Here is a 16,762-nt window from a genome sequence, read left to right as displayed (position 1 = left end):
CTGGTGTATTAAAGGCCGTGGTATGTGCTGCCTTGTCTGTGAGATGATGGATTTAAAAGATCCCTTACTACTAATTTGAAAATACTGCTTTTTAGTCTACTGTTGATCCAACCGAAGAGGACTATAGGTTCATATCTGTCCGTCCGTCCGTCCGTTTGCCCGTCTGTCTGTCTGTCTGTGTCTGCCTGTGTGTGTGTCTGACTGTCTATATGTCTGTCCGTCTGTCCCAGATAGCTTTCCGGACTTTTTTTTTCGAAATGCCTTAAAATATTGAGCAGATATGTTATGTTTAGCTTTATCGTGTACTGTTACAGATCACGTTTGACTTTTATAGATATTTACATATTTTTCATAGAGTTATGGCCCTTGAACTTAGACGATACGAAAATTTCTTTTCCGAAAAATAAATTCGGAATGCCTTAAAGTTATTGAGCTGAAATTGTATGTATAGCTACGTCACGTACTGTTACAAATCAAGTTTGACTCTCGTGGTGATTTGTAAATTTTTCACAGAGTTATCACCCTTGTACAAAGAAGATACGAACATTTGTTTTCCGCTTCAGCCATTTTTCACAGTTATGGTTCTTGAACTTAGCAGATACAAAAAAAAATTGGGCCCGGTAGGGGACATGTGTTGCTTTAGCAGTACGCTCAGAATACATGTGTTTGGGATTGGTGTGTTGTTTATTTTTTTTTATTTTTTTTTTATCTTCTTTTTTTTATATCTTTTTTTTTTTTTTTTTTCTTGTTCTTTTTTTTGTTGTTTTTTTTGTTTTGTTTTTTTTTTGGTGTGTGTGTGTTGGGAGGGTGGGGGTGGGACAACTATTAGAAGGTTTGCAATATTCTATTTACTCGCACACGGCAACAGCTGACCGGAACAGGTGGGGAGCTTTTGATTATAATTTTGTCAAACAAATGACAGTATCTGATCCACAGGGACTAATGACATCCTGTTGACAGTACTGTTAAACAGTTAATACTGAAACACGAGCACTGTTAATCATGAAATCTTTTCTAACAAAGGAAATTAGTGATTCCAGCGATGGGGCGGGGGGGGGGGGGGGGGGGCATTGAGATTAAGCGATCGAACATAAGGTTGAGGGGGTATCGAGTTCGCACCCAGGTGGCGGCTCCCAACCCAGAGCGAGTTATAACGACTCAATGGGTAGGTGTAAGACCACTATACACCCTCTTCTCTCTCACTAACCACTAATAACTAACCCACTGTCCTGGACAGACAGCTCAGATGGCTGAAGTGTGTGCCTAGGACAGCGTGCTTGAACCTTAATTGGATATAAGCACCAAAGCAAGTACGATATAAACAAACAGCAATGCAAAGGAAATTAGTGATAAATATGCTAGCGATGTTCATTCGGCCTTGGTGGCGTAGTGATCAAGCCATCGAGCTTAAGGCTGGGAGTTACCGAGTTCGCATCCCGGTGCCGGCTCCCACTCAGAGCGAGTTTAACGACTCAGTGGGTAGGTGTAAGGCCACTGCATCCATTTCTGTCTCGCTAACCACTAATAGCTATCCACTAACTACAAATAGTCCAGATAGCTGAGGTGTGTGCCCAGGATAGCGTGTTTGAAGCTTAATTGGATATAAGCACGAAAGCACAAAAATGGTAAGTACGGTATAAACAAGCAACAAACAAACAAATTAGAGATACATATGCTAGGCCCATTGGGCTATTTCTCGTCCCAACCAAAGAAACAAAGAAATGTTTTATTTAACGACGCACTCAACACATTTTATTTTTACGGTTATATGGCGTCAGACATGATTACGGACCACATAGATAGAGAGAGGAAACCCGCCGTCGCCACTTAATGGGCTACTCTTTTCGATTAGCAGCAAGGGTTCTTTTATATGCACCATCCCACAGACAGTGTAGTAAATTTCACGTAGTGGTGCACTGGCTGGAAAGAGAAATAGCACAATGGGCCCACCGACGGGGATCGATCCCAGACCGACCACGCATCAAGCGAACGTTTTACCACTGGGGTACATCCCGCCCCTTCGTCTCAACCAGTGCACCACGACTGGTATATCATATGTCGCGGTACTAACAAAGCGGCCGGCACCGACCAAGTAATTAATGAATATATTAAATCTACTGCTGACTTATTCATTCCAGTCTGTGTTAAATTGTTTAATACAATACTACAGCATTCTGTTTTCCCAGACGAATGGCTTAAAGGTACCATTATCCCAATCTATAAAAATAAAGGGGACCGTTCATTACCTGAAAATTATCGACCCATAACTTTACTCTCCTGCTGTTCTAAATTATTTACAACTATACTGAATAACCGCTTAAAAACATTTATTGAAGAAAATGATATTTTGAGAGAAGCGCAGTCAGCTTTTCGAAAAGGATATTCAACAATAGACCATATATTTACGTTACATACTTTGATAGATATTTAAAAAAACAAACAAAAAAACAGAAATTATTCTGCACTTTTGTCGATTTCCAGAAAGCTTTTGATATGGTATCTCGTACACACTTATGGCATAACCTACTGGATTATGGCATAAACGGTAAAAAAATTTAAATTATCTACCAAATGTATAAAGGCATAAAATCATTAATATATGCAAACAATCAGAAATCTTCATTATTCCCATGCAGCAACGGCGTCCGTCAGGGTGAAAATTTATCCCCAGTCCTATTTTACTTGTATCTAAATGACCTAGAAAAATATTTAATACATTTTGGATGTAAAGTAGTTACCCCCATTGATGAAAGCCAACAAAACCCGCTCGACATCGGCATTCACTTACTTTGCTTACTTTATGCAGATGATACTGCTATACTAGCTACCAATGCCGCTGATTTACAACACACACTAAACGTATTCGATCAGTACTGTAATAAATGGAAACTAAAGATAAATATCTCAAAAACTAAAGTATTAATTTTCAATGGAAATGCCAGAGATTATAAATATACTTTCAAACTTGGAAAATATGTTCTCGAAAATGTGAAGGAATTAAAATCCCTTTGGTCACTTTTAGCAAATTAAATAATTTTAAAACGACCAAGGCTCAATTAAAACATCAAGCAACTAAAGCTATGTATTTTGTATTGGCGAAATCTAAAGACAATAATCTATCAATTGAATGTAAACTTAAAATGTTTGAATCAATGGTTCTCCCAATCTTGTTATACGGTTGCGAAGTTTGGGGATATGGAAAAAACGATATATGCGATACTGTTCAAATAAATTTCTTCCGACACATCTTGCCAACAAAAAAATCCACCCCATTATTTATGTTATACGGAGAATTGGGGAAAGTGCCCGTGGAATTAAATATTCAAAGAAGAATGGTTTGTTACTGGGCACGCATTATGTCAGGGAAACAATCAAAATTATCATTTCTTCTATACAAATTTATGTTGACAGATCATGTTACAAATAGTATAAATTATAATTGGCTCACTAGTATTAAACATATTTTGGAGCATTTAGGAATGAGCGATGTTTGGATATCACACACCTTTTTATCGTTAACTTGGCTCTCACAACAAATTAAAATTTGGCAAAATGATCAATATTTACAAATATGGAATAATAGCATATCAATGTCATCAAGACGCAAAACCTATCAACTTTTTAAAGAAGAACTCATTTTTGAAAAATATTTAAATATAATTCCCGAAAGGTTGTGGAGATTAATTATAAAATTTAGAACGTCAAATCACTATTTACCTGTCGAAACTGGAAGGTGGAATAACATATTATTTGAAGACAGATTGTGTACTTTATGTGATGAAAGTGACATTGGTGATGAATTCCATTATTTATTTGTATGTATATTTTTTCATAATTCCCGAGTAAGATTTTTACATCCTTATTATTATACTAGACCAAGCACCTGCAAATTCAAAGAACTAATGAGCAGTAAGACAATAAGTGTATTAAAGAAGTTGGCGAAATTTATAAATATAATTTGCCAGGTTTTTAAACGTCCTTGTAACTGAATAACTCATGTCACAATCAAAACTGTTTCCTAGCTATATTACAATTATTATTATTATTATTATTAGTATTATTATTATTATTATTATTAGTATTATTATTATTACTGTACCATGTACTACCATTACTATTACTACTACTGCTACTATTATTATACTACTACGACTACCATTACTGCTACCACCATTATTATTATTATTACTACTACTACTACTACTACTACTACTACTACTAATACTAATACTAATACTACTAATACTAATACTACTACTGTTACAGTTATTATCAATTAATATCATATACAAAAGTAAATGCATGTATTATGTATTATCATATGTTATTATTTCATCATCCTGTAAACCATCTTGTCACGTTTATACTATTTATTATGTATGTTCCTCTAACGCCGTTGTGGAACGGCCTGAGTGTAATAAAGTTCTGTTCAGTTCTGTGTTATCTTGTCTATGCGACGGTGCATAATATAAAAGATCCCTCGCTATTAATAGAAAAAATTTAGCGGGTTTACCACATTACCAAATGTTTGACATTTCTCAAATATTGCTCTAGCGTCAATGTGCTCTAGTGGTGTCGTTAAAAGAAAATAAACTTTGTATAATTATGCTAGTGATATTCATTGGGCCTCGGTAAAAGTCATCGCAGCACGCTAGCGGCTCTCAAACAGAGCCCATTGGGCTATTTCTCGTATCACCCAGTGCTCAACAATTCGTGTAACATAGGCCGTGGTGTGCGCTACCCTGTCTGTGGGATGGTGCATATAAAAGATCCCTTGCTGTTAATCGAAAAGAGTAGCCGATGAAGTGGTGACAGCGGGTTTCCTGCTTCAATATCTGTTTCGTCCTTAACCATGTGTCCGACGCCATATATCCGTAAATAAAATGTGCTGAGTGCGTCGTTATATATAACATTCCCTTCCTTCCCAAAGAGAAATAGTTTTATAACTCAGTGGGTAGGTGTATCACTAACCACTAATACACTGACTTGGACAAACAACACAGATAGATAAGATGTGTGGCCAGAACGGCGTGCTTGAACATTGAGTAGATATATACACAAAAACAAGAAAACCAGCCACTGCCTAGGATGTAATAGTAAACATATATTAATATTATGTTTTCTATAGAAAAAAAAGAAAAAGAAAGAAATGTTTTATTTAACGACGCACTCAACACATTTTATTTACGGTCATATGGCGTCAGACATATGGTTAAGGACCACACCGATATTGAGAGAGGAAACCCGCTGTTGCCACTTCATGGACTACTATTTTCGATTAGCAGAAAGGGATCGTTTATATGCACCATCCCATAGACAGGATAGTACATACCACGGCCTTTGTTACACCAGTTGTTGAGCACTGGCTGGAACGAATGTTTTCAATAGAGAATGATACATGAGTGGCCGTTAGATACCATATATCTCCCAACGAGTTATTTTAAAATGTATGTAACGAGCGAAAGTGAGTTGGGTACATTTTTTAAACAACGAGTTGTAAGATAAATGGTATCTAACGGACACGAATGTCGTATTCTATTTCTTACATATCCTCAAAAACTAGGTTTCAGGCAAATTTTAACATCTTTTTCGACTAAAGGTTACTTACAGCCCTTGTGCTTGTAGCTAACTTTCGCGTCACAGACAAATCATCGTCAGGTTAACTATACGTCACAGTCTAATCGATTTCGAACGTGCTGGGTTTTTCATTGAATGCATGGCATCGGTGACCTGGTCATCACCTAAGATCAGTCAGTCGTATGTTTTAAAATTGTTACATGTGTTAACAAGTATGTGTTATCAAAAAATAACGAACGATGTTCTCACCAACGGGTGTGTAAGAAATGAAAATAATGCTTGATAAGTTGGTAAAATAATATATATATATATATTAAACAAACTCATACTTAAAGGGACATTCCTGAGTTTGATGCATTGTAAAATGTTTCCGACTGATAAAATATTTCTACGATTAAACTTACATATTAAATATATTTTCTTGTTTAGAATATCAGTGTCTGTATATTTAATGTGTTTCTTGTCGTCTTAATATTTGTAAGAAACCCAAACTGGATTTTGTTTTCAAATAATTTCGTACGTACGAAAAAAATATTTTTAAGGAAATATAATGAAAATTAACCTAGTGTAAATATTAGAACGATCAGAAACACGTTTAATATACAGCCACTGATATTCTAAACAAGAAAATATATTTAATATGTAAGTTTAATCGTAGAAATATTTTATTAGTCGATAACATCTTAAAACATTGCAGCAAACTCAGGAATGTCCCTTTAACGCACTAAGGAACTACAATTCGCATTAAATTTAATACAATGTCGTGTACTTGTTTTTTGTTGGGTTTTGGGGGTTTTTTTTCACCGTACAATGCCTTCGAAGATAAATTGTCTCTATGAAGTTCAAAAATTCCTTTAGGAATAGTACGTCTGTTACGCGCCGTCAAACATTGGTTTTAGTGTCTAACGATGAATGCTTGCTATTCCTAAACAAAATCATAATACAATGTCTTCAATAAATCAGATGGCATCTTTGACAAAAAAATTTTTTTTCGACGATGCATCATTTATAAAGCAAGCTTTTACAGAAATCTACTTTGTCATGACCCAATGCTCATCAAAGGTGGTTATAAATAAACAATTGGACTAGTCACCTAGGATAAGAACATTGATTCTAACCGAGACACACCTCTATACAGGAACCCTTCATGCTTGGGCGAACGAAGACATCTGCTCGGTATTGCTATTAACAATAAAGAATTTCGAGTCATCGTCAGTCCCAGTGGTGAAGCGTCGGTCTAAGATCGATCCCCGTCGGTGGGTCCATTGGGATTCACATATGGTGTAACAAAGGCCGTGGTGTGTACTATTCTGTCGGTGCGATACTAGCTATAAAAGATCCCTTGCTGCTGATCACAAAGAGTAGCACACTGCGGGTCGGCAGCGGGTTTCCTCTCTCATTATCATGCGTGGTCCTTAACCATATGTCCTACGCCAAATAAAATACAATCTGTACAAATGGCATCATTTTAAATGGTTACCGTATTTTATGACGGATCCATTGTATTATTAAGTTATTCATTTTGTGGAACCAACAACATCTGGTGCCTAATTCACATCCAACAACCGTCACTTTATTTTTGCATTTTATTTACCACATTTTGACACACAATAGCCGATGTATTTTTCGTGCTGGGGTGTCGTTAAACATCTAGTCTATTCCAATAGCCGATGTATTTTTCGTGCTGGGGTGTCGATAAACATCTAGTCTGTTCCAATAGCCGATGCATTTTTCGTGCTGGGGTGTCGTTATACATCTAGTCTGTTCCAATAGCCGATGTATTTTTCGTGCTGGGGTGTCGTTAAACATCTAGTCTGTTCCAATAGCCGATTTATTTTTCGTGCTGGGGTGTCGTTAAACATCTAGTCTGTTCCAATAGCCGATGCATTTTTCGTGCTGGGGTGTCGTTAAACATCTAGTCTGTTCCAATAGCCGATGCATTTTTCGTGCTGGGGTGTCGTTAAACATCTAGTCTGTTCCAATAGCCGATGCATTTTTCGTGCTGGGGTGTCGTTAAATATATAGTCTGTTCCAATAGCCGATGTATTTTTCGTGCTGGGGTGTCGTTAAACATATAGTCTGTTCCAATAGCCGATGATCAATTATTATCAATGTGCTCTAGTGGTATCCATAAACAAACCAAATTTTACTTTCTTTTTGGTTTAGGGACGGGTCGTAGCTCAATGGTAAAGAGCTCACCTGACGCGCGGTCGGTCTAGGATCGATCCCCGTCAGTGGGCCCATTGGACTATTTCTCGTTTCAGCCAGTACTCGACGACTGGTATATCAAATGTCGTGGTATATGCTGTCCTGTTTTGGGAGAAAGTGCATATAAAAGACCCTTGCTATAAATTAAAATATGTCGCGTTTCCTCTGAAGACTATTTGTCAGACTTAGCCGCTGCTTGACATTCAGTTAATCAATGTGCTCTAGTGGTGTCGATAAACAAAAGAAATCTTGTGGGTTAGAGCCGGCATCGGGATACGAACCCAGCACATACCAGGTTTAAATTCAATGGCTGAACTACTGGACCATCGAGGCTGAGTGTAACGTGAATAGTGTTATTATTTATTTATTTATTTATTTATTTAAGAAAAATGTATGCATGCATCCTATATGATTGCATTAGATGGATGTATCAGGGTCATTCTCTTTGACTGACCACTTTCTAAAGAATATCAGAAAGCAAAATCACTGTCACGGTGAGCTAATGGAAGGAAGGAAGTGTTTTATTTAACGACGAACTCAGCACAGTTTATTTACAGTTATATGGCGTCAGTCAGACATATGGTTAAGGACCACACAGATATTGAGAGAGGAAACCCGCTGTCGCCACATCATGGGCTACTCTTTTCGATTAGCAGCAAGGGACCTTTTATATGCACCATCCCACAGACAGGGTAGTACATATCACAGCCTTTTATATGCCAGACGTCGGTGAGATAATGCACCGTGTATGAAAATATGCAGGCCAGGGGCAGTTTAGTAAATATTTAGAAAAATAATACTTAGCTTTAGTATTTAATTTATAAATAAATAAATAAATAAATAAATAAATATATAAATAATATGAAATTACATAAAACATAAAGAGATTTTTTTCCCCCTTATACTAAACTAAATTACCCTTGTCTACCATTTTAATTTTTTACTGCGAAGTCCAATTGGGCTGTTTTTCGTTCCAACCAGTGCACTACGACTGGTATATCAAAGGTTGTGGTATGTGCTATCCTGTCTGTGGGAAAGTGCATATAAAAAAGATCCCTTGCTGCATTAGGAAAGATGTAGCGGGTTTCCTCTGATGACTACGAGTCATAATTACCAAATGTTTTACATTAATTAATCAATGTGTTCTAGTGGTGTCGTTAAACAAAAACAAACTTACTACGGAGTTGTCTTGCTCAACTTGCCTTGCATTATCTCACCGTGACAGGTGCGAGTTTGTTCCGTCTTATTCATTATACAGTTGTCAATCAAAGCATTAGACATTTTAAACACTCGTATAAGAAAGAAAGAAAGGAATGTTTTTGTTCCGTCTTATTCATTATACAGTTGTCAATCAAAGCATTAGACATTTTAAACACTCGTATAAGAAAGAAAGAAAGGAATGTTTTTGTTCCGTCTTATTCATTATACAGTTGTCAATCAAAGCATTAGACATTTTAAACACTCGTATAAGAAAGAAAGAAAGGAATGTTTTTGTTCTGTCTTATTCATTATACAGTTGTCAATCAAAGCATTAGACATTTTAAACACTCGTATAAGAAAGAAAGAAAGGAATGTTTTGGTTCCGTCTTATTCATTATACAGTTGTCAATCAAAGCATTAGACATTTTAAACACTCGTATAAGAAAGAAAGAAAGGAATGTTTTTGTTCCGTCTTATTCATTATACAGTTGTCAATCAAAGCATTAGACATTTTAAACACTCGTATAAGAAAGAAAGAAAGGAATGTTTTTGTTCCGTCTTATTCATTATACAGTTGTCAATCAAAGCATTAGACATTTTAAACACTCGTATAAGAAAGAAAGAAAGGAATGTTTTTGTTCCGTCTTATTCATTATACAGTTGTCAATCAAAGCATTAGACATTTTAAACACTCGTATAAGAAAGAAAGAAAGGAATGTTTTTGTTCCGTCTTATTCATTATACAGTTGTCAATCAAAGCATTAGACATTTTAAACACTCGTATAAGAAAGAAAGAAAGGAATGTTTTTGTTCCGTCTTATTCATTATACAGTTGTCAATCAAAGCATTAGACATTTTAAACACTCGTATAAGAAAGAAAGAAAGGAATGTTTTATTTAACGATGCACTCAACACATTTTATTTACGGTTATATGGCGTCAGACATATGGTTACGGACCACACAGATTTTGAGAGGAAACCCGCTGTCGCCACTAGATGGACTACTCTTCCGATTAGCAGCAAGGAATCTTTTATTTGCGCTTCCCACAGGCAGGATAGCACAAACCATGGCCTTTGTTGAACCAGTTATGGATCACTGGTCGGTGCAAGTGGTTTACACCTACCCATTGAGACTTGCGGAGCACTCACTCAGAGTTTGGAGTCGGTATCTGGATTAAAAATCCCATGCCTCGACTGGGATCCGAACCCAGTACCTACCAGCCTGTAGACCGATGGCCTACCACGACGCCACCGAGGTCGGTCACTCGTATAAGAAGCAGACTGGGTTTTTTACGAAAACAGTATTCTCGTGGGATTTACTCGCACGTTATACTAGACATATTGGCGGATTACAAGAGAAACGCGGTTGACAAAATACCAGTAATCCAAACCTGTAACAGATAAAAAGCGAACTGTGACCTAGATTAAAAGCGTATAAATAATTGTAACGACGCAATGTCATGAATATTGATTTCGTGTTTTTAAACAGTCAGGCAGGCATACAAACAAAAATAAATATTTTATTACTGCAAAATTTGCTGTGCGCTTCTGTTATAGCTGTGCGCTGCTGTTAAAGCAACACACAGCGAATTTTGCAGTAACAAAATAGACCACAGACAGTGGTTCAAAGCATAAGCGTAATCTAATTCCAAAGCAATCCCCCCCTCTCTCTCTCTCTCTCTCTCTCTCTCTCTCTCTCTCTCTCTCTCTCTCTGTGTGTCTCTCTGTCTGTGTGTCTCTCTCTCTCTCTCTCTCTCTCTCTCTCTCTCTCTCTCTCTCTCTCTCTCTCTCTCTGTCTCTCTGTCTGTCTGTCTCTCTCTCTCTCTCTCTCTCTCTCTCTCTCTCTCTCTCTCTCTCTCTCTCTCTCTCTCTCTCTCTCTCGCTCTCTCTGTGTGTCTCTCTGTGTGTCTCTCTGTATGTCTCTCTCTCTCTCTCTCTCTCTCTCTCTCTCTCTCTCTCTCTCTCTCTCTCTCTCTCTCTCTCTCTCTCTCTCTCTCGTTTCATTTATCACATATGCCAATAAAATACTGCAACAACCCCATTTACTGTTGTTGTTTTTGGTGGTTGTGGTGGTGGTTATGGTGGTGGTGGCGGTGGTGGCGGCGGATGTGTTGGTGATGGCGGAGGGGGGGGGTCTTTCTTTTTCTTGGGATTTTTTTTTTTTTTTTTGGTTGGGGCCAATTTGGCGTTGGGGAGTGTTTTTGGTTTCTCTAATTGAGTTGACGTCATTTGTTACCAGTATACCCATATAGTGGCAACCCCCCCCCCCCCCTCCCCCGGGAGTCTATTGGCCACTGACGGTCTACCAGTACTGGCAGTAATTATGCGACATCGGTTGTTCTTGTTTTTTTACACATTCGATTACTTTATAAAAATAAAATTCCCAAAATAGATCATCCTCCACCCCCGCAATAGACAAAATGTCATTTACTGTGATTCATTTATGTTATTTCCCCCCGACAGCTTCCGGAATCGGTTAACTGAGACATGAGAGACCGGCCTCGGTGGCGTCGTGGTTAGGCCATCGGTCTACAGGCTGGTAGGTACTGGGTTCGGATCCCAGTCGAGGCATGGGATTTTTAATCTAGATACCGACTCCAAACCCTGAGTGAGTGCTCCGCAAGGCTTAATGGGTAGGTGTAAACCACTTGCACCGACCAGTGATCCATAACTGGTTCAACAAAGGCCATGGTTTGTGCTATCCTGCCTGTGGGAAGCGCAAATAAAAGATCCCTTGCTGCTAATCGGAAAGAGTAGCCCATGTAGTGGCGACAGCGGGTTTCCTCTCAAAATCTGTGTGGTCCTTAACCATATGTCTGACGCCATATAACCGTAAATAAAATGTGTTGAGTGCGTCGTTAAATAAAACATTCCTTTCCTTCTTTCTGAGACACGAGAGAGACCTCATTCACAACGATCTCTCTTGAAGCATAATCGCATCGTCCTTGCAATCCTTTTTTACGACGAGATCGCAAAGTTACGATAGCTCGGTGGATTTGGCCCCTGGCGTCTGAAGCCGATATATTAAAAGTGTATTATGGATCAGGAAAGTATTTATGGACATTAGCTGGTCGCAAAAAGGTCAAATCGGGTCTCCATGTTCCGGTGATAATGGCAAAGGTATCGCCGTCAAATCCTGCACGCATTTAGAAATTGATAGCATACGATGGCCTTGGTAAGTGTCGGAAGTAAAAGCCAGTGCTATAAATTATGCAGAAATAAGGCAGATTACATGACGCCTATTTGCAAACCGTGAACAAAAGTGAACTGCTGGATGCATTCATTGAAATCAGAAATACTCACTGAGTTTGTTTGCGAGTTTAGTTATATTTACCATCTTATTTTGTACATTATCTTCATCTTCATCTAAGTTTGTATTTCAAAGTCTGTGGTAGGTGCTATCCTGTTTGTGAGATAGTGCTACTAATGGTAAAAATGTAGCGGATATCCTCTCTGAGACTATGTCGGAATTAACAAATGTTTGACATCCAGTAGCCGATGATTAATAAATCAATGTGCTCTAGTGGTGTCATTAAACAAAACAAACTTATTTTTTATCATTAAATATTTTTATTTTAAAAATCTACAGAGAGATCAATCCTGAAGTACTGAAGAAAAAATACTAGCCTCTTTATCTCGAATTGACGTTAAATAAAGTTAAAGTTTGTTTTGTTTAACGACATCACTAGAGCACATTGAGTTATTAATCATCGGCTATTGGATGTCAAACATTTGGAAATTTTGACATAGTCTTAGAGAGGAAACCCGATACCTTTTTCTATTAGTAGCAAGGGACGGGACGTAGCCCAGTGGTAAAACTTTCGCTCGATGCGCGGTCGGCCTAGGATCGATCCCCGTCGGTGGACCCATTGGGTCATTTCTCGTTGTAGCCAGTGCTCCATAAATGGTGTAACAAAGGCCATGGTATGTACTATCCTGTCTGTTGGATGGTGTATATAAAAGATCCCTTGCTGCTAATCGAAAAGAGTAGCCCATGAAGTGGCGACGACGGGTTTCCTCTCTCAATATTCGTGTGGTCCTTAACCATATGCCTGACACCATATATCCGTAAATAAAATGTGTTGAGTGCGTCGTGAAATAAAACATGTCCTTCTTCTATCTTACCGTTACATGTTTTAAATATTAAGCATTATACGAATAAACACATTTGAAATGACCTTTGGCTAAATCATTTCAAATTTTGTTTAGCCGTTGAATGAAGTAAAACAAATTCGGTCGTATGAAGTTCGTTTTTGACAAAAATCGACATTGACATATTACATAACGTAAGTCCAGAAATATATTGGTTATAGAGATATTTCATGTCAAGAAATAGTTGTACGTATTGTAATTTTAATATTGTAAAAATAAGGTATTTGCCGAAAACCATTCATGCTATAGATCGTTTCTAGAAGTTACAAAGTGTTGCCACTCCTTAAAGCCACATGCGACTGATAACATGCATTGCATATCTGATGGCCACCTGTTGCTCACTATTCATTTTAACTTACTTTTGTGCTTATATCCAATTAAGGTTCAAGCACGCGTTCCTGGGCACACACCTCTGCTATCTGGGCTGTCTGTCCTGACAGTGGGTTAGTTGTTAGTTGGTTAGTGGTTAGTGAGAGAGAAGAGGGTGTAGTGGTCTTACACCTACCCACTGAGCTCTTAAGAACTCGCTCTGGGTTGGAGCCGGTACCGGGTTGCGAACCCTGTACCTAGCAGCCTGTAGTCCGATGGCTTATCCACTGCGCCACCGAGGCCGTTGAAAACCTTTCAAAATGGCTACAGACTCAGAATAGTCCCCTGAAGCACAGTACAGCTTATCTTGTATACTGACGTTAAGTAAATGATGATTAAACCAATTTTGCTGCCATTAACTACATTGACCGTTGGTCAAGCTCTGTGCTGGACAACCAAACCGGATAGTTAATATATGCTTAGCACAGGATTCCCGAACTGTAAAAGACGGAAAACAAAGAATAGGTCACTCTTTATAATTATTTCTGGACAGTAAAACCAAGTGTTTGGATTACGTGCGTGTGATAGTGTGGCCAAACTCTGTCGCTAAACTAAACTAAACTGAAAGAGAGAGAGAGTGGCTTTGACTGCTGGGAAAGTATAAAGAACGGAGACACAAATAGCATCACCAACACTTTGGTACGTGCGCAATGATATTGATAGGCTAAGTTGATTAGCTGACAAGTGTGGCGTGAGACCCTTTAATCCCGGGACGTGTTGACGTCAGTTAACGATATGAAACTATAGGTTAGTAATTCTAGTCGATGAGGACCTGTTTCGAAACAAGATCCGACGCAATTCTAAGAAATCAGCCCGGCTGGCTTAACACCAATCTTATATGAGAGAGGCCAGCAGATCAGTGTGTTTGTGTTGCGTCCACCGGCCTCGGTGGCGCAGTGGTTAAGTCATCGGACTACAGGCTGGTAGGTACAGGGTTCGCAGCCCGGTACCGGCTCCAACCCAGAGCGAGTTTTTAAGGGCTCAATGGGTAGGTCTAAGGCCACTAACCACTAACCACCTAACAGCTAACCCACTGTCCTGGACAGACAGCCCAGATAGCTGAGGTGTGTGCCAGGACAGCGTGCTTGAACCTTAATTGAATATAAGCTCGAAAATAAGTTGAAATGAAAATGTGTTGCGTCCTCAAACGAGGAAAATCTCATAACAGTGGCACCAAGCGGTGTCCTCAAAGCAGAATGACGGACTTACCATGCCCCTATACCACTAAGGTTTCAGGCATGTCCATCCCGGGTCAGAGACTAGGTCCGGGGTAGGCGTGCCTGAACCTTCAAGGGATATGGGCACGTAAATAGAGTTCCCAGTTCCCAGATCCCGGGTCTTGTCTCTGGATAACCAGGAACTTGACCCGGGACAGAAAATTATTGGGACAGTTTAGAATTTTACGCTAAAAATGGAAGGGGGTAATTAATCATTTAGAAGTGCACCAAAAAAAAAGAAAAAAAAGGGTTTTACTCATTGATAAAATATATCGTATATTTTCGAGCGGGCAGCCTAAAATTAAATATTTTAATTAAATTATGTTTATTTAATTTTTATTATTATTAGCCCTTACGAGGTTAACAGTAGGAGGGCAAGGAGAGGAGGTTAAACGCAGGCTGCACAGGGGAGCTGTTTAAAGGGATATTCCTCAGTTTTCTGCATTGTAAGATGTTTCAGACTAATAAAATACTTCTACGATTAAACTTGCATATTAAATATAGTTTCTTGTTTAGAATATCAGTGTTTGTATATTCAATGTATTTCTGGTCGTCTTAATATTTGTAAGAAGCCCAAACTGGAGTTTGTCTTCAAATAATTTCGTACGTACGAAAAAAACGATATTTTAGGAAATAAGATGAAATTTAGCCTAGTATAAATATTAGAACGACCAGAAACACGTTTAATATACAGCCACTAATATTTTATGCAGAAAAATATATTTGATATGTAATTACAATCGTTAAAAAGTTAGTTCGTTAGTTGATAACATCTTAAAAAGTGCAGCAAACTCGGGACTGTCCCTTTAAGAGGAGAATCATCCATATAAGGAACGTCAGTGTTTAGTAGCTTAGTAACTAATTTAACGTGTCCATATACCACTAGGATTTCGAACACGCCCATCCCGAGTCCGGCCTCCGATAGGATCGGGGGTCTGACTCGGGATAGGGATAACCTAACAAATACGGACAATTTTGAATATTAACACCAAAAGTATAAAAAAGAGGAAAATTGGGGTTAATAATTTTTTACTGCGCCCTTAAAGAGAAATATTAACATTCCTAACCTATATAAATAATTAATATAATATAATTTCGGTGCAAATTTAGAAGGACTGATCTAAAATTAATAACCATTATTGAACAATATTCATTAAGCTCATGGGAGGTTAGGGGGAAAGGCTATAAAATTGGCACAAGTATGCCAAAAAAATTAAATTAAATTAATTTAACTTTGGAAAAGAGGTTGCCAATCATATTCTAAACATTGGTGTGACCAGGTAAGGGTCGGGACGGGAAGGAGGGGAGTCCGGCCCTACACAAAACCTAAGGCTAAACCGCCTACGCCTATGGCCCCAAATAATGCCCAAACTCCCGGCATCCCATTAATCTATAAAACCTAGGGCAGTAGACGAGGTAATATTAACCAAACCACTACTAAAGATTTTGACCGAATTTGAGGATTTGCTTTAGCACTGGAAGTCAAGTGGCGCCCCCTCTGCCCTCTGTCTCTTATTGGGGTTGTTTTTGGTATATCCCAACCTTTGCGAGATGAACAGCAGTCGTGTTATAGAAAACAATCCATCTCGTGTTATAGAAAACAATCCAAAGTACTCGGTCCTTCGATATTCACACGTGCTTAAATCTAATGGTTTCTAGAACATTAGCCGAGTGCTTTGGTTTCCAGACTGTGGGATGCATTCAATCAAATGATGGCGGGACGTAGCCCAGTGGTAAAGCGTTCGCTTGATGCGCGGTCTGTCTGGGATCGATGCTCGTCGGTGGGCCGCACCGCGACTGGTATATCAAAGGCAGTGGTATGTGCTATCCTGTGTCTGTGCATATAAAAGATCCCTTGCTGCTAACTGAAAAAATGTAGAGGGTTTTGTCTGATGACTACGAGTAAAAATTACCAAATGTTTGATATCCAATAGCCAATGATTGAACAATCAATGCGCTCTCCCGTGGTCGTGAAAACAGAACAAAATTATTATTATTCAGCCAAATGAAATCCCATAGACGATAAGAGTAACTCCTGG

The sequence above is a fragment of the Gigantopelta aegis genome, chromosome 7 (assembly GCF_016097555.1).
Source record: "Gigantopelta aegis isolate Gae_Host chromosome 7, Gae_host_genome, whole genome shotgun sequence".
Taxonomy (NCBI): domain Eukaryota; kingdom Metazoa; phylum Mollusca; class Gastropoda; order Neomphalida; family Peltospiridae; genus Gigantopelta; species Gigantopelta aegis.
This window is presented reverse-complemented; position numbering follows the sequence as displayed.